The following is a 21319-nucleotide window of genomic DNA, read 5'->3' as shown; positions in this document are numbered from 1 at the left end:
CACATGAACAGGCAGGTCAACAGAACAAGAATTCCAGAAATAAACCCAAATGCACAAGAATTCTGTATGTAATTTTTAAAATGTTATTTAAAATGTCTGAGTAAAAGATGAATGTTCAATAAATAAGATTAGGACAACTGGGTAGCCATCTGAGGGGGGAGGAATCCAAATGAAGGGAAAATTAAAATAGAAAAAAAGAAAAATAGTATGAGCACTAAGAGGAGACTTTTTTTTTTAATGGTGTTTGTGCCCTATCCTGTCAAGTGCTTTTGACTTTTTTTTTTCTTTTTAGATTTTATGTATTAATTTGTCAGAGAGAGAGAGAGCATGAGTGAGCACAAGCAGGGGGAGCGGCAGGCGGAGGGAGAAGCAGACTCCCGGCTGAGCAGGGAGCCTGACATGAGACTCAATCCCAGGACCCTGGGGTCATGACCTGAGCCGAAGGAAGACGCCCAGCCAACTGAGCCACCCAGGAATCCCAAGAGGAGACATTTTTAATAATCTCGGAGTGTGGGTCTTACTCACCAAGACAAAAGATGCAGAAATCATAGAGGAAATTTGACCGCACTGAAGAATGTTTTCCTCTCTCGATACTTGGAGATGCCATAGTCCCTACTACCACGATGGCATTTTGGTCCCCCCAAAGGGCTTGAGGGGACCTTTCCCTTTAAGACAAAACAGTAACAAGGAGCACCTGGGTGGCTCCAACTCTTGATTTTGGCTCAGGTCATGATCTCTGAGTTGTGAGATCAAGCCCTGCATGGGGTTCCACGCTGAGTGTGGAGCCTGCTTGAGATTCTCTCTTCCTCTCCCTCTGCCCCTCCTGCTCTCTCTCTCTCTCTCAAAATAAATAAATCATTAAAAAAATAACAAAAAATAAACAAGGAAATGTATGTTTCAAGAAGGCAGTTTTTTTCTACTTCTCCTCCTGTTTCTAACACCCCCAAACTCAGACATGATGGAGCTCAGGCAAGGCCCAAATCCTCGCTAACTGGGCAGTTAGGGAAGGACAGGCACAATGGAGGCGAGGGTTGCCTCTTTGCTCTCTCTACTGTCCCTTTGGCCACATCCTATCAGGAAAAGCAGAAGACCCAGCAGGCAGCCTGTGAGATGGGGGGCCCCAGTCCTGCTCCCATGGCAGCATTGCCCAAACCACACTACAGGCTCCCCGCTTAGCTGACCACCTCACACCTTTATGTAAATTCTCTGAATCACCTTTGCATAGAAAATGAAAGTGCTTTGTTAAAAAACAAAAAACAGTTTTCCTTTCTAATAAACCACCATAAGCAAATTCAACAACCAGAAACTGGAAAAAGTGAAGAGGTCATTTAAATCAGTTAACAATGCAGTGGGCAAAGATTATGTGAGCAAACACTTAAGAGGAAAAAATGGAAACATGTCTCAACCATGAAAAGATAAACTTAAGAAAAATGTAAATTGAAAGAACATAGGTAAAATATCTTCCACCTTTTTTCAAAGTCAAAAAGTTTGATATCTGTTTACAAGGTATGAAAAAGCATATATTGCTGGTGGTGGTATATATGATACAAGCTCAATAGAGCATAATTTGGCAATAACCAATACAAATCGAAAATGTATGCTCTCGGGGCACCTGGGTGGTTCAGTTGGTTAAGCGTCCGACTCTTGATTTCAGCTCAAATCTTGATCTCAGGGTCATGAGTTCAAGCCCCGAGTTGGGCTCCACGCTGGGCGTGGAACTCACTTAAGTAAAATAAAATGTAGACATTTTTCAATCCAGCACTCCTACTTCTTGGGGTTTATCCTACATATATCCTCACCAATCTAGATTCCTCATCCTAGCAGAAATCTAAGTGAAAAAGGGAAAACAAAAGACTTTCTGTATAGGGGATACTAAGCCAAATTATTAGGTCACAAGTAGTATTTTGAAGATGGGGATTAAGAGAACATGTGATTGCTGAATGTTGGGATCCTCATCCTTTTCTCCCCACTAAGCTGACAACCAAGTCTTTACTCTTCATGCAGAAATTTTAAAAGTTTCTTTTCTGGAGAGTCTGGCAATTCCCAAGATAGAGGCAAAAGAGTTTCTGTAACAAATGTCCCATACAGATTTCTCTGAAGTGAACCCCAAAGTCTAAAAGTCCTAAACCCAAGTGCTCAGATCTTCAGAGTGTTTTTTAGTCCCTGGCTCTTTTTTTTTTCTTCAAGATTTTATTTATTTGAGAGAGAGAGTGAGTGAGAGAGAGCATACATGAGCAGGGGCAGAGGGAGATGGAGAAGCAGACTCCCTTGATGAGCAGGGAACCCAATATGGGGCTCCATCCCAGGTCCCCAGGATCACGCCCTGAGCTGAAGGCAGATGCTGTTAACCGACTGAGCCACCCAGGCGCCCCCGGTCCCTGGCACTTAATCATAAGCAGGCAACCAAGGATTATCCATACATCTGAGAAAAGCCTCTAAGCATGAGTTTTAGAGATGAAAACAAATGAACAGAGGGGAAAAAGCAGTGTTGGAGTAAACAGGCTATGCAAGGGAGATGAAAATTTTAAAACATTCTGATATTCTCAGGTAAGTTCATAAACAGGATGACATTTTTAAAGGAAAAAAACCTCTTGGATATTAATATTGTGGGTAGCAGGAATAAAAACACTGGAAGGGTTGGAAAAGAAAATTGAGAAAATCTCCCAGGAAGAGCAACAAGATGAATCTTAGGAGAACTAGAGATAAGAAGGAGTGCCACCCTGAGAGAGAGAGGTCCAGCATCCAAACACTGGAGGAGGAAATCATCTACAGAATGTTCAAGAAAAATGTCCAGAACTGAAGGACATGAGTCTGCAGAGCAAATGACCCCACCTGGTACCCAGAAAAATGGATGAAAATAAATCCATACAAGGCACAACACTATGAACTTTTTGAACACTTGGAATAAAAAGAAGATCCCGCAAGCTGGCAGAGAAAATGTCACAAAGGATCAGAAATCAGATTGGCTTTAGACTTCTCAGCCCCTACACCAAAAGCCAGAACTCATCTGGAATGTAAGCTCTTGGACTCTGTCCCTCTGTCTCTTAGTCTCTGTTGTTCACTGATGTATCCCTCATACTTAGAGTACTGCCAGGCATGTATTAGGTTCTCAATAAAAATTCACTGAATGAAAGAGAACAGTGGAGAAATACTTCCAGAATTCTGAGGAAAAGTTTCTTCCAGCCTGTAACTAAACCCATCAATCAAGTATAGGGTTAGAATAAAGACATTTTTGGACATGTAAGGTCTCAAACAGTTTACCATCCGTGTAGCCTTTCTCAGAAAGCCATGAGAGGGTCTGCTCCACCAAAACACGAGAGTAACCGCTGAAAGGCAAGCAGTACAGGAAATAAGAGGGAAAAACATAGGGATCCAGCAGGAAGGTGGTGATAATAGCTGTGTATCAGATGTAAAGGGCAGCTGGTTCAGACTGGGACAGGCGCCAGTGCCCACTGCCATTGACATACCATTTTGTCTAGGGACAGAGTGCCCTGGTTGTCCTGGCCCCAATTCTCAGCTGTACTTGGTTTGCCTAGACTTTGTACTAATGAATTCCCTGCCACCAGCATTAACTGGGAACCTTCATTTTCCACCATAGAAATATTCTGCTCTGACCCCCTCCTGTGAGCGGGAGGTAGGGCAGGATGAACTAAGAAGCAGAAAGTACAGGGGCGCCTGGGTGGCTCAGTCGTTGAGCGTCTGCCTTCGGCTCAGGGTGTGATCCCAGTGGTCTGGGATCGAGCCCCACATCAGGCTCCTCTGCTGGGAGCCTGCTTCTTCCTCTCGCCCCTCTCCTGCTTGTGTTCCCTCTCTCGCTGGCTGTCTCTATCTCTGTCAAATAAATAAATAAAATCTTAAAAAAAGAAAAAGCAGAAAGTACAGCAAATCCCACTCATCTTGGCACTATTCCTGAGAGACACGCCGAACCTGACCCACACCATAGCCCAGCCAAATGCTCCACCTGTGGTGAGCCCTGTGTTTCCCACGTTTCATAACCTTGCTGTGAAGGTTCCCCCAGACCACCCCCAGGTTCAGCGATTTGCTGGGAGAACTCAGAACTCAGCATGTGGTCGTACACAAGATTTTACTTTATTATAGTGAATGGACACAAAATCAGCAAAGGAAAAAGGCCATGGCAAAGTCTAGAGGAAATCGGGTGTGAGCCAGGAGTCCTCCAAGTGGAGCCACACAGGACATGCTTAATTCCTCCTCCGCCAAATTTGTGATAATCCATCCAAGACATAGCACCCAGGGTTTTTACTGGAGGCCGGTCGTATAGGCACATACCAGACTGACAGTCACAGAAGGAAAGCAGGTGTTCAGCATAAACTAGAGTGTTTGCTGCACAGTTTATGTACAAAGGGCCACACATCATTTAGGTATGAGTCTAAGACTTTAGGGTGCCTTTCCCATCATCTCTTTCCCGTTTACTGCTGGCTGGCACCCAGAAGTGCCAATGACACAGCTTCAACCACACAGACAGTAAAACATCCTAGTGACAAAACAAAGATGTAAGGAAATCAGTTTCCCTGAATAACCACTTAGAGCAGCTGCCTCACCGGCCTGGACTGTTCACATCGGTGTAGATGTGAAAAGAAACACTTCATTTTCTGGTGCAGTATCTTTTTTTCTTTTTTAAGATTTATTTGAGAGAGTGAGAGGGAATGGGGGGTGGGGCAGAGAAGAGGGAGAGAATCCTCAAGCAGACTCCCTGCTCAGTGTGGATCCCAACATGGGGCTCGGTCCTCAGCCAGAATCGAGAGTCAACTGCTTAACTGACTGAGCCACCCTGCCCCTCTAATGCAGTATCTTTGAATATCTTTGTTATAGCACTTTATCCCCACCCCACCCACGTCTACTACAAAATGATAACACAAAAGACAAGATGGTAGCTACCTTAGAGAGAGGCTCCCAGGGAGCTTCCAAGATCTAGTGATGTTTCTTAACCTGAGTGATAGGACACTGGTATTGGTTTTATTCTTAGTCTTTTTAATCATACATATGTATTTTACACACACATCTTTGTATGTCTATATGTGTGTTTGAGTCATTCCACAATTTAAAAAGAAAGTTAAAAATACAGTAATAATGAGCGGCACCTGGCTGGCTCAGTCGGTAGAGCATGTGACTCTTGATCTTGGCGTGATGAGTTCAAGCCCCATGTTGGGCATAGAAATTACATTAAAAAAAAAAGTAAAAAATCCAATTGTGTAATAAAAATTAAGTGAAATGTAATGGCCTGTAGTCCTACTAAAGTCAGGACAAGACTTTCTGTCTCTACACTGTTTAACATTGTACTGAAGGTATTAACCAAAGCAATCAGACAAGAGGAAGAAATTAGATCCATAAAAAGTAGAAAAGAGGAAGTAAAACTTCTATTTATTGATGGTATGATCAAGTACTTAGAAAACCCAAGAGAATCAACCCAAAAAACTGCTATTAAGAGAATGCAGTGAAGTGACAAGGTATACAGTTATCTGTAGAAATCAGCAGTCTTTATGCGCACAAACACATAAACAGCATTGCGGTGACCATCCCCATACATGTCCTCTTGTGGACTCGTTTGAGCATTTGCCTTTGATGCATGCTCGGGAGCAAGACTGCTAGGGCAGAGCGCTTACGTTTATTCTTCATTTGATTGACACTGCCAGATGGCTCTCCGGAGCAGCTGCACGAGCGGACACATCCGTCAGCATCCCTGCCGGCATTTGCCGTGTACCCCAGAGAATGTGCTTCTGCAGAACCAGGGGCTAAACCGAGAAAGAGAAGGACCTGGGCTCTAGGAAATAAGGATTCTAATTGAGAAAAGCAGTGAAAGGAATCACCAGGATGGGCAACAGGCCTGAGTTGGAGTGGAAGGACGCAAGGCTGTGGGAAGGAGGGTTCCAGGAAATTAGTAGGTGAGCCACTGCATTTAAGTGTACTGAAAATATTACATTGATAGGTAATTGAAGGATCTGTTGGAGACTTTAGGGAAAATTTTTATGAAACAAAAACAATGCAAATATAAACACAAGGTAGAATAGCTGTAATAACAGAATAACTGGAAGTTATTTTAAAAAATGGGGGCATGCAGTGGTCAGCTTCCTGGCTCATTATTGAGCAATTGTTACATGTCCTTGATAATGTGAACACCAATTATTGATTTAGCCGAAGTTCATCATAAACTCTGAGAGGATGGGGAAGCAGACTCTGGGGTTGTTAGTGGTGAAAAAGCTAAATCTTCATCTGCCATAACAGGAAGTCCGTAGTATCTATGGGTCATTTACAAAATAGCTGTGTAGGCCTATGACTTGGAAAGTGCTGGGAGAGTGGGAGTGGCTGCCTGTGTGTAGGAGGGTAGAGGAAAGGGGAGTGGTGGGGCAGGGACTGCTCTTCTTCATTATTTTAAAACAATTTCATTTTTAAACTATATATTTCTTGAGGGCACCTGGGTGGCTCAGTCAGTTAAGCATCCAACTCTTGATTTCGGCTCAGGTCATGATCCCAGGGTCGTGAGATGAGATCGAGCCCCACGTTGGGCTCCCTGCGCAGCAGAGATTCAACTAGAGAGGCTCTCTCTCCCTTTCCCTCCGCCTTCTTCCCCTCCCCCCCCACACACGTGCACATGTGTGCACTTTCTCAAATCTTTTATTTCTTGGAAAAAATTAAAAATTTTAGATCATGATAAGAACTATGAAAGTAATAAGTTCTGAACATTCTGCTATATTCTAATAATCCTATACATGTGGAAAACTGATTCAAGACAGGCGTTTATGATCCATGTGGTGGATCAGGTTCGGGAACATTAGAACATGAGAGCTCGGAGGTCTGCAGTGTTCACACGGATGCACATCAAGGCTACCATTAGGAAAATGTCCACCCATATCCTGAAACTCACCAAGTTGTATGCATTAAATAAGTACAGCATTTGGGGGCGCCTGGGTGGCTCAGTCAGTTGAGCGTCCGGTTCTTGATTTTGGCTCAGGTCGTGACCTCAGGGTCATGAGATCGAGTCCCATGCTCCCATTCTGGGAGCTTGCTTGGGATTCTCGTTCTCTCTGCCTCTGCCCCTCCCACCCCCCAAAACACTTAAAGAAGTAGAGCGTTCTGTATGTCACACATACCTCAGTGAGGTGGTTTAAATGTATATATCCTGAAACAGGTACCTAATGGCAATACAGATTGACAGTATACACTCCGCCTAAAATGGTGATCAGATCCCACTGAACTGGGAAGCGTGTTCAGTCTTTATATGACACCGGTCATAGAGGAGCATCAGACTTTGCCTTTCATATCCAGAAAACCTTTCATCCAAATAATCTTAAGGAGTCCCCCAGAAATCTTAGAGTTCTCCAGTTATCTCTACATCTCTGTGCCTTAACCCCAGAGGAAACCCTGTAGATAAGCATTAAGAGTATTCCAGAAGTATGAGCTGGGAAGTATGAGCTGACGGAGTATGGTTATGTCAAGTCTTATACCTACTTGATGGACCATTGTTGGCAGTAGGTGAATTATCAGTCCCCATAACAGCAGGATACATCCAGTCCCTTTGCCATGGCCTCAAGGGGGTCAAGTCATTCTTAACCCCTTCATGTCACATTTGGCCATGCAACTTGCTTTAGTCAATGCTAGTGAACATATGTGCAGAGGCTTGAAATGTGCTTGCACGTGGGCATTTGGGCGTGCGCTCTTACACTCCAGTAATTGGCCACAAGAGCTTCCCTCTGGTAACTTCAGCCCAGGCTCCAGAATGCGACACATGCAGCAGAGCTGTTGCAGAGGCCTGCAGCCTACAGCAGAGCGGCCCCAGCTAACTCCCTCAGACAGCAGTGCAGACCTGACGGAGTCTCAGCCAACCCAGTAGGGAGCTCTGGAGCAGATTCCTTGTTGGAGAGGTCCTGGGTCAGGGGGAAATGGCCAGACCCTTGTACTGCTGTCTGGCTCAGTCACTGACTAGGGACTGCCCAGAAAGCAGCCACTTTAGCTACCGTGGCTTGCCAGTCATTGGCTGAGAGATGCCCCAAAAAGAGCATGACCTTGGTTTGAAAGCTGAGATGCAGCCTGTCAGCTAAGCCCCCTCCTTGCATCTGGGCAGCTGGTCCTTTCTAGAAGGGGATCTGAGCAGGACGTCTCCATGTCGCCCACAAAGAGCTTTAAGATAGTACATGTATAAAAGATAAGGAAAGGCATAGGAAGCTAGTGTGCCATTTGACAACCTAGAAGTGTATAAATGACCTGTAATTCAGTCGTGCTACCAGTTCCTTCAGGCGGAAAACAGTACAGGACTCCTGGTTTTACTCCAAGCTGCTGCTTCCCCAGTCCTTTGCGTCTCCATGAAGGACATCACCAGCACTCACGTAGTTGCTCAGGTGAGAAACCTAGATGTAAAGAAGAGCTTTTGGAAATTCAAAAGTATGAGTGTTAAATTTAAAATTTTGAGTGCTCGGGGCGCCTGGGTGGCTCCATTGGTTAAGCATCTGACTCTTGGTTTCCGCTCAGGTCATGATCTCAGGGTCCTGGGATCGAGCCCCACATTGAGCCCCATGTCAGGCTCTGTGCTCAACACGGAGTCTACTTGTCCCTCTCCCTCTGCTCCTCCCCCCCACAGCCGTTCACACTCTCTCACTCTCTCTGTCTCTTGTCTCTCTCAAGTAAATAAGTAAATAAAATAAGTAAAAATATGAGTGCTCCTTGTAATGGGCCATAATGCAAGACTGTGGTGTTTGTTGAAGTTAACAGATTCACCGGAAGGAAGCTGCTGCTGACCCTTACGTGCATCTGTTGACTGTACCAAGTTTTTCTTTGGATCATCTACCTTCTGGTCTTTGGTTTCCTGTCCGGGAGTGTCCTGATTCTCATGATCTTTTTTTTTTTTTTTTTAAGATTTTATTTATTTATTTTGACAGAGATAGAGACAGCCAGCGAGAGAGGGAACAAAAGCAGGGGGAGTGGGAGAGGAAGAAGCAGGCTCCTAGCGGAGGAGCCTGATGTGGGGCTCAATCCCATAACGCCGGGATCACGCCCTGAGCCGAAGGCAGACGCTTAACCGCTGTGCCACCCAGGCGCCCCTGATTCTCATGATTTTTATCGCTACGGTTTTAAGTTCCGTTGTGTGCTTTTCTTGGCTGTCATGATTTTTTCCCTTATCCTCATCATTCTGACCCTAAGAATTTTGAGTGTCCGTTGTGATATAATGATAATTATATTTTATATTTATAATTATATTTTAACGTTTTTAACTTGCTGTTCATCTTCCTTTTTTTCACTTTATGTGTTTTGCTTCCCCTCAGTTACCTTCTCATCCTGTTTGGGTTTTGGTGTGATCAATAATGGAGAGAGAATGTACAAAATGTATCTGAAATTCAGACACCCAGATTCGAGTGTGTCTTGGCCACTGTGTTGTAGTGCCGCGCGGCGTTGTCCTCCCATTGTTAGGACGCGCACATTGACTTGCTGACGCAGAGGTGTGGGAGCCCCATTACAGAGCACTTGTTTCGGAGGTGGCTCCGCGGCCTCTGGAACCCTTTGGCATGCCGACTGCATCAGGGTGAGATGCACCAGGTACACAGAGTTGCACCCCAACAGGCGTAGGATGTAGAAAACACATGACTCCGCACACGGATGTACTTGGCTCTATGCAGTATTGCTACTGGTTCTTGCATAGGACATGGGAATTCTGATCAAATCTATTTCGTGTCATTCCCAGCAGAAAAAAATTGTGTGTTTATAGTTGTGTTCACTGCGTTATGGAGTATATTCTTTGCAGGAGGACCTTCTGTCCTGATTAGGCACTGATAAGAACTGACCCCTCCACTTAACATCTCGCAGCTCTGGTAACCGGGAGAATTTTCCACCAGCTACCTTCTGGCTTCATGTGTTTCAAACTTTGCTTCCCCCCAACTTCTCACGCACTTCTGTCACCAGGCGCTCTGGGACCCATTCACATCCCTGAAACCTCTGGCCCCACACCCTTGACTACACAGAGAAGCCACTGAGCCATGTCCACAACAGCCCACTACACCTAAATTAAGTGTAGGCATCTGACAGCAGAAAGGGAGCAGAAAGAGACCGCAGTCTCAGCAATTTGCGGTGAAAGAGCTTAATTTTTCAAAATTTACAAAAACATGAGCACATTGCTGGGACCCGCCTAGGGGCCCAGGCTAGTGAGGGACCCTCCATGGTGGTTCCAACTCCACTTAGTTCTCCCTTCTCCCCCATGATGGGAGCTGCCCTCCAAAACACACTAAGCCCCCTTCCACTCCCACATCTAGCCCACAGGCCTTCCCCTTCAACCACCTCCGCTTGTCTCCACTCTGTTCTTCCCCACAGATACTTCTGGTGTGTACAGCCGTGGCGTCTGCCCATGGCCCCGATGAGGCCTCCAAGAGCAAAGCCAGCAACACGGCAGCCGTGATGAAGGCTCTGGACAGTCACCCATTAATCATTTGTGTTACTATTGCATTATTTTTGAGTCGGTGTTGCCTCTTTTTAACTTATGCTCATTATCTTGTCTTCCGTGTTTCAGATGAGAGCCCTTCAGGTCGGGCCCACCTGTCCCATCAGCCTCTCTGGACTCAGCCTCCCGGGTTTGTCCACAACAGCCTCTGTCAGTGCTGCTCAAGGCGCCGGTCCACACGGAGGTGAGGCAGAACGGACGTCCTCTGCATGGCGGCGCACGCTGTCGAGGTCGGCTGACTGTTCTGGTGGCAAGCTTTCCCAGGGAAAGGAGAGTGTTGATCACGTCCTTGGACGAGCTGTTGGGCAGCAGGTTGGGAATTGGCAGCCAGCCCACAGATGGTACTTCGAGGGCCACTGTCTTTAACGACAAGACTTGGGGTCTTAGGAGGTTTGTAAATATCCTCTCATTCCCCCCTCCGCCTAGATGCAGAACTACCTGAGAGAGGTAGGAGATGGACAGGTGGAGATGAAGCTAGTAGCTTTATTTCTGAAAAGCTGATTAGAAAGGAGGGCTCTGCATCTGCGGCCAAAGGGACTTTCCTTTGAATTCATCTCACTCACCCCGAGGCGGCCCCTCCTTAGGGCGGGCGGCTCTGCAGAAGGGCAGTCCTAAGAGGACTGATGGGAGGGTGCTCCGTCCGCCTTCCAGACATGGCCATCATCTCCCCTGGGAGAGGAGGAAAGATGAGAGACCAGAAGTGTCAGGTCAGCAGTGGTCACAGGTCCTCAACCTGAGACTGGATGGAGTGTGCGTGTGATTTTTCTAGAGAGTCTGCTGTAGACGTGGGTCCTTGGCCAGATCCCTTTAACCCAGCCCCAGGGGCTGCTGGGAGTGTTCCTACCCATTTCTTTGATGAATCCTCCTTGGCCTAAAGGGAGCTCCTGGCCAGAGAGACTCTACTGCCCCCCACCAGGGGAAATTGACTGACTTGGGGCACGAAGGCTACCCCTTGCCTCCAGGTGGAAACAACGTGAGTGCAATCATCGGTCCAGGGCAGTTCAGGAGACCTGGTGGAAGCTAGTCCCCACCTGAGGCCATTCTTGCTTAGCTTCTGTCCCCTGCCCTCGCTTGCTTTCCTCACTCCCCTTCTCCTTGGAGCGCCCCCTCCATAAATTACTTGTACAGGAACCCTTGCCTCAGCCTCAGCTTCCAGCAATGACAGGATTCACAGTTCCTTGGCTCTCCTCAGATTCTGAAAGTGCTTTATGATCCCGTAGGGGGTTGAATGGTGGCCCCCCAAGAGATACGTCCACATCCGAATCCCTGAGACCTGTGAGCATCACCTTATTTGGTAAAAGGGTCTTTGCAGATGTAATCAAGGATCTTGAGATGAGATCATCCTGGATTAGTCCAGTGGGCCCTCAATCCAATGACAGGTGTCCTTAAAGAGACACACAGAGCCGAGGTGGCCCTGGGAGGACAGAAGCAAAGACTGGAGCAGGAGCAGGCAGCCACAAGCCGAGGAACGTGTGGAGCCAGCAGGAGCTGGAAGAGGCCAGAAAGGATCCTCCCTTAGAGTCTGTACAGGGGTTAAGGTCCTGCCACATCCTGATGCCTGGCTCTGGCCTCCAGGACTGTGAGAGAATAAATGGCTCGTGTAAACCTCACACACACACCCTCTCCCCACCCCCCAACCCCCGCCGGCGTGGTGATCATTTGTTTCTGCAGCCATAGGACATGAATACCTCCAGAAGGTTAAGAATTCCTTCTAGTTGTTGAACCCAAAGTCTTGCCACCGGGAAGTATGAGCGGAGCGTGTGCCCAGCCCGGTGGTTCCCCTGCCCCCACATGCATCACTGAGGTCTCCAGCTCCCCATCTCCAGGCCCTCAAAGGGCCAAGCTTATCAGGAGCCTGTGTGTTGCTGACATCACGGTGTGTGTCTATGACGGGGAGTGTAGGTGACTTCTCCGGGCTGTACTCGCTACCTTGTACCGTCCCCTCTGCAGTGGGGCCACCCCCTCGTTCTTCTTGCTCCGAGAGAGCACCACAAAGGCCTGTTTTGTTTTCCTTAGGATTTCCGACAAACCACAGCATGGTCTTCCAGACAGTATTTTTCAGGATTGTGTCATGTTCAGGGTTCATCTCTGATGATGCTTTCCTTCCTCTACATTTTGTCCATCCTCTCAAAACATTAGCTCAACAGGGAGCTCATGCTGGCACACTGGACTCCTCTGTTCCTTCCCTCTTTTTATCTTCATCATGGTCATTCATGATTGTGTAATCAGGACTTCTTTTTAAAGAAGCCCCTTACTTGATATTCGCTGACAGAGCAAAAGGTTCTGATTAAATGGTGACTTTTTTCTGCTCACTGAAAGTCAAAAGCTAATGAGATACTTTGATCAAAATGAATTTTGATATCCATTCTATGAAAATAGCAAAAAAAACTTCCAGGCGCAAGCAAATGGCTGTGTGGACCGATGCTTTCAGAGGTCAAGAACCATCGATCAGAAGATCTGTTTCTTTTCTTTTCTTTCTTTTTTTTTTTTTTTTAGGATTTTGTTTATTTATTCATGAGAGAGAGAGAGGCAGAGGGAGAGGAAGAAGAAGAAACAGGCTCCTGGCTGAGCAGGAGCCTGCTCTGAGCCGAAGGCAGACACTTGGCCGACTGAGCCATCCAGGTGCCCCCCCCCCCACCGTGGTCTGTTTCTGAACAAGGAAGTATGCTCACGCCAGAGCACAGTTGGGAAGTAAATGCCTCCTGCCGGTCTCCCCCAGCCCTTGCAGCAGCTTTCTCATTGTCTCCCTGTGCCCACGTTTGTGATCCTCAAATCCCAGTTCCACCAGACTCCATGACCCACCTAGAGCACAGATTTCCCCGTGGCCTTCCCTGCTCCCCACTGTCTCCTGTAGGATAGAGACCGTGCTCCCCCTGCGCAGTCCCAGGCTTTCCGGATGGGCCCTGCCTTCCTACGGAGCATGCCCCTGCCCCGCTGCTTCTCACCTTTATACCTCTGCACATGGCGTCCCCTCCTCTGGCATGCCCTTCTTCTGCCCTGACCACATCTCCCTGACCATTCGACCCGGTGTCACGGCCATCGGGAAGGGCCCTCACTGTGCTCCCATAACACCCTGAGCCTATTTTTGTCATGGCACTTATATCAGAGTATATAATGACCCATCTTGCATCTGTCTCCCCAGCGCGGAGCTCCCAGCACGGGAAGAGCATCTTGTAGATCTTTGAGTCCCCAGACCTAGATCACTGTGTGGCAAATGAAGGGTTAATGAAATCTCTTGCCTCCTAGAAGGAATATCAGGGGCTAGATCTCACGACCCTGAGATCCTGACCTGAGCTGACATCAAGACACTTAACCAACTGATTCATCCAGGCCCCCCCCCGCCCCATTCTGTATTCTTTCATTTACCCTGTAAATTATCTTGGAATGTTTGAAATACTTACGTTTATTTCTATCCAAAATAAAAAGAAACTAGAAATGTTTATAATAAAAAAATCTATTATTTAACTTTTTCATTATTTTTATACACCCACTAAGGTCTAAGAATTATTTGAGGCAAGTTATAATAAAAGAAAAAATATCAAACCATAAAACCCCGACCAGCAGAGACTTCTGTCCTGTTGCCCAGGACCAGGTCACCTGGCCCCCTGACCGCTGAGAGGTTGGGGACGCGAGTAGGGAAGAGGCTGTTGGAAATGACCAAACAGAAAACCAAGAGTGTCGGCCACTGAATGTAAATAGCATCTAGGAGTCATTCATCAGATTCCTTTCCCATTCAACCCAGGAGTCCTGCCTCACTAGCAAATAAGGTTCCATCTCTTCAATTTGTAAGCCACTCTGAGCTCTTCTTAAGAAAGGAAATACATTATTTTTTTGAGATCCTCCCCACTCCCACCCAACAGCAAACTGGGAACACTGGAGCACCATTCAAAGCTCCTTTGGTTGCCAGAAACAAGAGCCCAAATCCCAGTATCATGAACGAAATGGGGTTGTGGCCTCTCAGAGCCGAGCCACGGGTGGCACGGGGGCAGGAGCGCGGCTTCCTTGCCTGCATCTTGAAAGCTTCTCACTGACCATCTCTCGTCTCCGACTCTCCCTGGTGGCTTCAGTATAACCTTGAACATGAGAAGGCGGATAAGCTCTTCCCACCAATTCCAGGGAGAAACCGCTGGGGGAAGGGCTGTGATCGATGTGATTGCAGTCAGATCCTGTCGCGAACCAGTCACCCCAGCCAAGGCCAGGCGCCCACACTGCAGAGCAGGGAGGTGCAGTACTAAGCTGGGCCACTGGCCAGAGTCCCAGGCTAGGGTGGGTCAGGAGCACGGCCTGTGAGCAAAGGAGAAGGAGTGAGCACTGAGCAGGCAGTGGCCGTCCACCACACTGGCCAGCGACCTTCTCCTCCAGGCCATCCCTGCCAAGACTCAGACAGCCTGTGCACAGTGTCCTGCAGACCAGGACAGTTGAGTGTTGCTGAAGTGGGACTCTGTCCTCACAGCTCCCCGTGAGCAGCGATTCCTCAGGCGGTGGCAAAGGCACCACTCCACCCAGACCACGCTCAGCCTGGGGCCCGTTCACACCCCACACAGTCTCATTAGGGCCCCAGCAGACAGCTCTGTGGTCAGGTGTGCTTCCGTCCTTCACCCCCTGCCCAGGATGCCAGCCTCATCTCCCCAGAGCAGAGGCCCTCCGTTCCTCCCAGTCCCAAGCTCCGCTCCATTTCCTAATCCAGGGGGCTTTTCATTCCTTTTGGGAAAACCCCTCCTTATATTGGCTTGTTCAGGGGAACGATTTCCTACATAGCGAGAAGCTGATGCCCCTCCTGAGACTCTTTGTAAGGGTGCTGCTTCTGAGACCAAACCAAGGGTGGTCCATTAGCAATTCAAAATCCACTGCCCCAGGTGCCTGGGTGGCTCAGTCGGTTAAGTGTCTGCCTTCAGCTCAGGTCATGATCCCCGGGTCCTGGGATCGAGCCCCACTTCGGCAGGGAGTCTGCTTCTCCCTCTCCCTCTGCTGCTCCCCCTGCTGGTGCTCCCTCTCTCTCTGTCAAATACATAAATAAAATCTTAAAAAAAAAAATCCACTGCCATTTCTTGAGCACTTACTATGTACTAGGCCATCTCCCCTCCTTCATCTAATTTAATGCCCCAAATACTCACAGAAAGTAGGTATAATTAATCCCATCTGACTGATAGAAATTCCCACAAGGCAAGCGTGTGACAGAACCTGAATGTGAACCTGGTTTTTTATTCCAGGGCCCCTGAATCTGGATTATAGAAGTCTGTGATCTGTGGGGGCCCAAGTCATGGAAGCACTTGGCTCACTGACGTCTACACATGCACGCAGCTGTTTAGTGCAGGGATTGCCCCCACCACGTGTGCATATGCTCGGGGCACCACGAGCCGTGGCTTCATGGGATTCCAAGAGCCTTTGGCCCCTAAAATCAAGTTAGCCCCCCATACCCCATGCTCAGAGAGGCACCAACACCCATTCCAGGCTGGAGGAAAATCTCTTACATGTGGCTACAGAGAGACAGCCTGTATGGCCCAGTGAGGTGCCTTTCTAAGGGACTTTCAAGGGGGATTGCCCAGAGCCACAAACTTCTGAACCCAACCAGAACCTTACACCCTTCAGGGCAGCTTGCCTCCATCATCACAACAGAGCTGTGATGGGGCCTGGGAAGATACATAACAAGTTCTGGTTCTGGCTGCGGGCCTTCTGGCCCAGACCAAGAGAGTGCCCGACCCACGGCTTCCGGAAGTGCCACCTTCCTCGGTAACTCGGGGGATGCCGATGAGCCCAGCAGCATCCTCGAAGTCACCCAGCTCCTTTCAGACCCGTGTTCAGATTTCCAGGTAGGAAGAGAACATACTATGTATTTTAATCCACTGACGGTTCCCAGGGCAAGTCAAAGGAAGCCAGGATGTGCCCTGCTGGGTCTGGTCTGTGCTTATCCTGCACCCCCCCACGGGGCCCGGCACACAGCAGGTGCTCGGTACGTGTGTTAGATGTATTTCTGCCTAATATAGGAGAGGTCCCCCCAACAAAGCTGTTCTCACCCTCTCCCTCCAGCCACTGTCATTTGCCCTGTTGCCAGCTTGCCCCCCGGGTGCCCTGGTGGCCACAATCCTAAGGCAGGCTTCCAGTTGGTTTGGGTGGAACGCGTTTCTTACACGGAGGGAAACCCTGGCACCGCCCTCACGGAGATCTGCCTCACCCTTACCAACAGATGATTCCATGGCTCTGTTGTGTTTGTGTTGCCATCGGGGCTCTCGTTCATTGGCGCCCAGAGAAAGTCCAGACTGTTCCCTGGGTGTCAGATGCCTGTGTCCGGATCCAGCGCTTGTCTCCCTGCTCTCGGGTCCTCTGGTTCCCTGTGCTCCATGCCCCTGCGTCCTCGGGCTTCCGCTGGAGATGAGGCCGAGGACGAGAGTTGTATGAGATCAGCAACCATTCCTGTTGTTTATATTGCTAACAGCGTGTGGACCGCGGCTTGACATGGCTATTCTGAACATTTCTACCTAAGTTAACCGGCCATCCAGCCCACCTGGCAGTGCCACAGAATGGCAAAACAGTGTCTTTATCTTCCTCATTCATCACCTTGTCTGCCTCTTCTTCTCTCATTGCACCTCCTGGGGGCCCACTACAGACCCTAGCAATGCCCAGGAGGGTACTGGGTCCGCGCCTGGAGTGCACGTGACGAATGACCACAGTACAGGGCTACCGCATGTACATGAAGAAGTGCCATGGGAGGAAAGAGGAGGGAGACAGTACCCACCCTGTGGCTCCCCGAGGAGGTGGCTCCAGAGACACACCTTCAGCACCTGTTCACAGAGATAGAACACAGGTGGGAGGAGGCATGTGGGGGACGTGGTGGTTTCGGGAGAGTGGGGGGCAGCGGGGTGGGGGGATGAGCAGGGAAATAGAGGAAGGGCCCCAAGAAGGCTGTGCTGAAGACTTTGGACTTGATCCTAACGTCAAAGTGAACCACGGAAGGAGACAAGCCATAGAGGGACTGTCACATATGGTGCCTAGGGATGTCCCTCTGGCCTCTGGTTAGACATGGAGGGTGGGACATTTGTAGTTACCTCTGCTCCTCCCAGAGCCCCTCACAGTTGGTGGTAGAGATGATACATGTGTGTCTCACACAGAACGAAGGAACGAGACAAGAAAGCAGGAGGAGGGAGTAGTGAACCGAGTGTCGGGTGGCAGGAAGCAGACGGACAGGCAGCAGCGGGCCTTCCCTTAGTCATCCGTGCAGTCACAGCCCCCAGCTGGTGCCCTGTCCAGAGCCCTTGGGAATTTGAATGACAGAAGGAAGTATTAAAATGCCAACTGTAGGGGCGCCTGGGTGGCACAGCGGTTAAGCGTCTGCCTTCGGCTCAGGGCGTGATCCCGACGCTATGGGATCGAGCCCCACGTCAGGCTCCTCCACTGTGAGCCTGCTTCTTCCTCTCCCACTCCCCCTGCTTGTGTTCCCTCTCTCACTGGCTGTCTCTATCTCTGTCAAATAAATAAATAAAAATCTTGAAAAAAAAAAAATGCCAACTGTAAAGTTTTTGTGATTTGTGGGTGAGGGCCCAGCAGTGTCAGCATCTATAGGTCTTTGAAAGTGGTCTGTCTCTAGAGAGGAACTTTACAGGTAAGGAAACGGAGGCCTACAGAAGTCAATCTCCCCAAGGCTCCATAGTGTGACAACGGAGCAGGGATTCAGACCTGTGCCTGTAAAGATATGAAAAGATAATCTAATTTTTATCTTAAACATCTATAAATGAAATAATTATGTAAAAATCCCCCCTTTTGGAATACTACTCAGCCATCAAAAAAATGAAATCCAGGGGTGCCGAGGTGGCTCAGTTGGTTAAGTGGCTGCCTTTGGTCATGATCCTGGAGTCCCAGGAGTCAGATCAATCAAGGAAATGCAAATTAAAAGGACAGCGAGATACCATCTTACACCAACCAGATGGGCAGAAATGCTAATTTGGCAGACCAGGTGCTCGAGACACTGAGAATTAAGAGACTCACTTCCTGCCGGTAGTGTCGGGGAACATTTTGAAGGCAGTTTGGCTGCATCTGCTAAAATGGATGAGCGTAAAACCCAGTGTAACCAGGAGGCATGACTAGAATGTCCATAGCAGCATAGAGTTTATAGTAGCGAAGTCCGGAGACAACCCAGATGTTTACCCACAGAACAGACACACAATCTCAGTAGAGTTGTGCGGTGGACTATTATGCGGCAGGAAAAAAGGAGTAAGCTGCTGTTGTACGAGTCGGAACGAATACATTTCTACAAACAGTGTTGAGAAAAAAAGAAGTTACAGATACATGTGATAACCATTTATTTAAATTCAAACGCATCCGACATGTAAGGACACACATACGGATGTGGTAAAACAGCTCAGCACACTCGGTAACGTCCTGTATCCTAAGCGGGGCGGCCAGTACGCGGCTGCTAACATTACCATCTCTCCTTGTAGTTGATACATATGACAGATCTGAATGCTGAGGGGGCTCCGGGGAGCCTGGCTCCCCTCACTGCTGCCATCCTTCCTCAAAAAGGACAAAAGTTGGGAGGCTTGCCAACAATTCTCTTTTAAAGGGGGAGTTTTTAAATAATGATTTCACTTACAGATTTTTAAAGATAAAAATCAGAAGAGATCCCGTTAGTGACAGGAACACCGGTGAGGCACAGGCAGGGAAATCATGGCAGGGTGGTGGGGACAAAAGTAGACGTGGTACCTGGCTTCTCACCCGTGAGAATAGCCCACAGGCGCCTGGCTGGCTCGGCTGATAGAACATGTGACTCTTGACCTCAGGGTCGTGAGTTCGAGCCCCACGTTGGGCACAGAGCTTATACTGAGAAGGAGGAGGAGGACCACTGACACCCCGCTAAAGCATGCTGTTGGGGTTAACTCACTAGTTCTGATTGGGTTATCAGGATTAAATGTTGAGTGAAATGCAGTGTTGGGTTTATTGATCCTGTTGGGTTTTTTGAAAGTATTCTCTGCGCCTAGTATGGGGGCTCAAAGTCACGACCCCGAGATCAAGAGTCCTATGCTCCACCGACTGAGCCGGCCGGGCACCCCTGGCCTGTGTTTCTAAGTGAAATGCAAAGTTGCTGGAAGGGCTCTGAATGTATAGGCGGGCATGTCATCTGCTGCTCAGAATAATTGTGAAGTCGCTGACAAATTGTCCTTATTGTGCAACCCTTGGCAGCTTGAACTCTGAAGTTTGCAGTGTGATTTGCCACGACATAGTCGTTGGGACACACTTGCCTGCCCTAACTTCAGGGAAGTTATGAGGCTCTGCAGTGTGCAAGTTTCCCGTCCCTCACTGGGTGCTCAGTTCTGTTTAACAATGCACTTGCACAACAGCTGATCTGTCCTCCAGTGAAGGACCTTAGAACCATACTAAGACAAGTGGAACCTGGTCCAGCTGTCCCTCCCTACCCCCATTTTTCCAGATGAGGAAACAGGCTTCAAGAGGAAGACCCTTGCCCCAAAATCAGCAGAGGCAGAACAGAAGAGGGACAAAGAAGCAGACACGTCCTCTCCCTGGGGTTCTTAAAGGAGTGGGCTTTTCCAGGTAAGTGAAAGGGAAGGGCATGGGCCAAGGTGTGAAGGAGCAGGATGCTGGGGGGCAAGAGGGGACACTTTATTGTGGGGTTTGGAGGTGAGGGGAGAAGCAGCAGGACCAGTTTTTGGAGAGCCTGGTGAGCCCAGCTCAGGACCCAAAAATGACAGCAACCCCTTTCGTGGCAAGGTGGCCAGACCAAGGTGCTCATTGCCTGGTCAACTGGCCACATGGGCAGAATCCTAACTGACCAGCAGATGCCCCCTGCCTCAGTACAGACAAAAAGGAACTGTCAGCCGGGGACATCACACCCGCTCATTCCCCTACCTCAATTTCAGTTTTGGACCCAACCCCACCCTACCCAGGGATATCAGAATCAATAGTCCCTCTGGGTCAGTTGGGCCTGTTCTTCCACTGGCTGAACAAGACGCTGCATCCAGGTGGGGGTCAGACTAAAGGGCTTTGTCCTTGTGACAGCCCCCGTGACAGCCGGGATGAAGAAGGGAGCAGGGAGGGTGGGCCTGCTCCACCACCCTGATGGCCCAAGAGAGATCCAGGGGAGGTCGAAAAGAGGAGCGGGGAAGGCTGGGCATGCTAACTCTCCCTGTTAGCACTCAGATGATTCCAATTTTGGCTTTTTTAACCTTCCTGCCTTTCTTCCTATATGAGGTTTTAGCAGTGAAATACATTTTTTTTAAATTTCCAAAAATTGCCTCCCGTTTTCTTCTAGACCGTGTTTCCTCCCTGCTCACCAAAAGGCTGGAAGCTTTGCCGTGGACTTTTCAGGGCGAGACGTTAATGATGGTGATCTAGACTGGATCTCACATAATTCTCTCCTAATTCTCCCGTTCACAAGAAATAAACAAACATGAAATCCCTGAACATCAAAGCCGTTTCCTGTTAGAGACCCCAAACAACCCATCAACTGGCCAGTAGATGGCGCCAAAGGTTAGTCACTGCCTATGGGCCCAGGGGCTCTAACCCGGTGCCTTCGCACACGTGCTCATGGCCTTTCCATACCTAGATGGCCACCTGCTCTGTCTTGAGCCGGGTGGGGGACGGGGTGGTGGGCGTGGGGGGAGGAGGTGGAAAAGACAAAGCCTAATTTTAATTCAGCCCCATGGGAAGGGGGAGGAGGCCTGTAGAGTGAATTTGGCCTGAGGGGATTTCTCCGCCAAACTTGGCAAGACACTTGTCGCCTGGAGAAGGGTCTTGCGGGAGGAACTGCTCTGAGGTTCCAGGCACGTTTGGGGAACAACTGAGTGTGGACAGAGAAGGGTCTGGGAAGGAAGACCAGGGCCAGACCATAAAGTCCTCGTGTTGCTGCAGTCATCTTCGTTCAGTGAAGGAATG

At 48.7% G+C, this 21319-nt stretch overlaps 1 long non-coding RNA gene across 6 annotated transcripts in view; it reads left to right on the top strand.

Annotated features, from left to right (window-relative positions):
- The window catches only part of LOC105240933, a 36202-nt gene extending 15212 nt beyond the window's left edge, over positions 1 to 20990 (top strand). Inside the window, exons 3-7 of one of the 6 annotated variants that reach the window (XR_004620319.1) lie at positions 10508 to 10622; positions 15649 to 16248; positions 17043 to 17240; positions 19857 to 19978; positions 20697 to 20990. This is a non-coding gene — a long non-coding RNA (uncharacterized LOC105240933). Of the gene's footprint in view, positions 1 to 8240; positions 8352 to 10507; positions 10829 to 15648; positions 16249 to 17042; positions 17241 to 19856; positions 19979 to 20696 lie in introns of all 6 variants that reach the window. The other 5 variants (XR_004620320.1, XR_004620321.1, XR_004620316.1 and 2 more) reach the window with 5 other exon arrangements.
- Positions 20991 to 21319: the final 329 nt, after the last annotated feature.

Source organism: Ailuropoda melanoleuca, chromosome 14 (genome assembly GCF_002007445.2).
Source record: "Ailuropoda melanoleuca isolate Jingjing chromosome 14, ASM200744v2, whole genome shotgun sequence".
In the NCBI taxonomy this organism is placed as follows: Eukaryota; Metazoa; Chordata; class Mammalia; order Carnivora; family Ursidae; genus Ailuropoda; species Ailuropoda melanoleuca.
The sequence above is the reverse complement of the archived record's forward strand: the minus strand, read 5'-3'. Positions and strand labels throughout refer to the sequence as shown.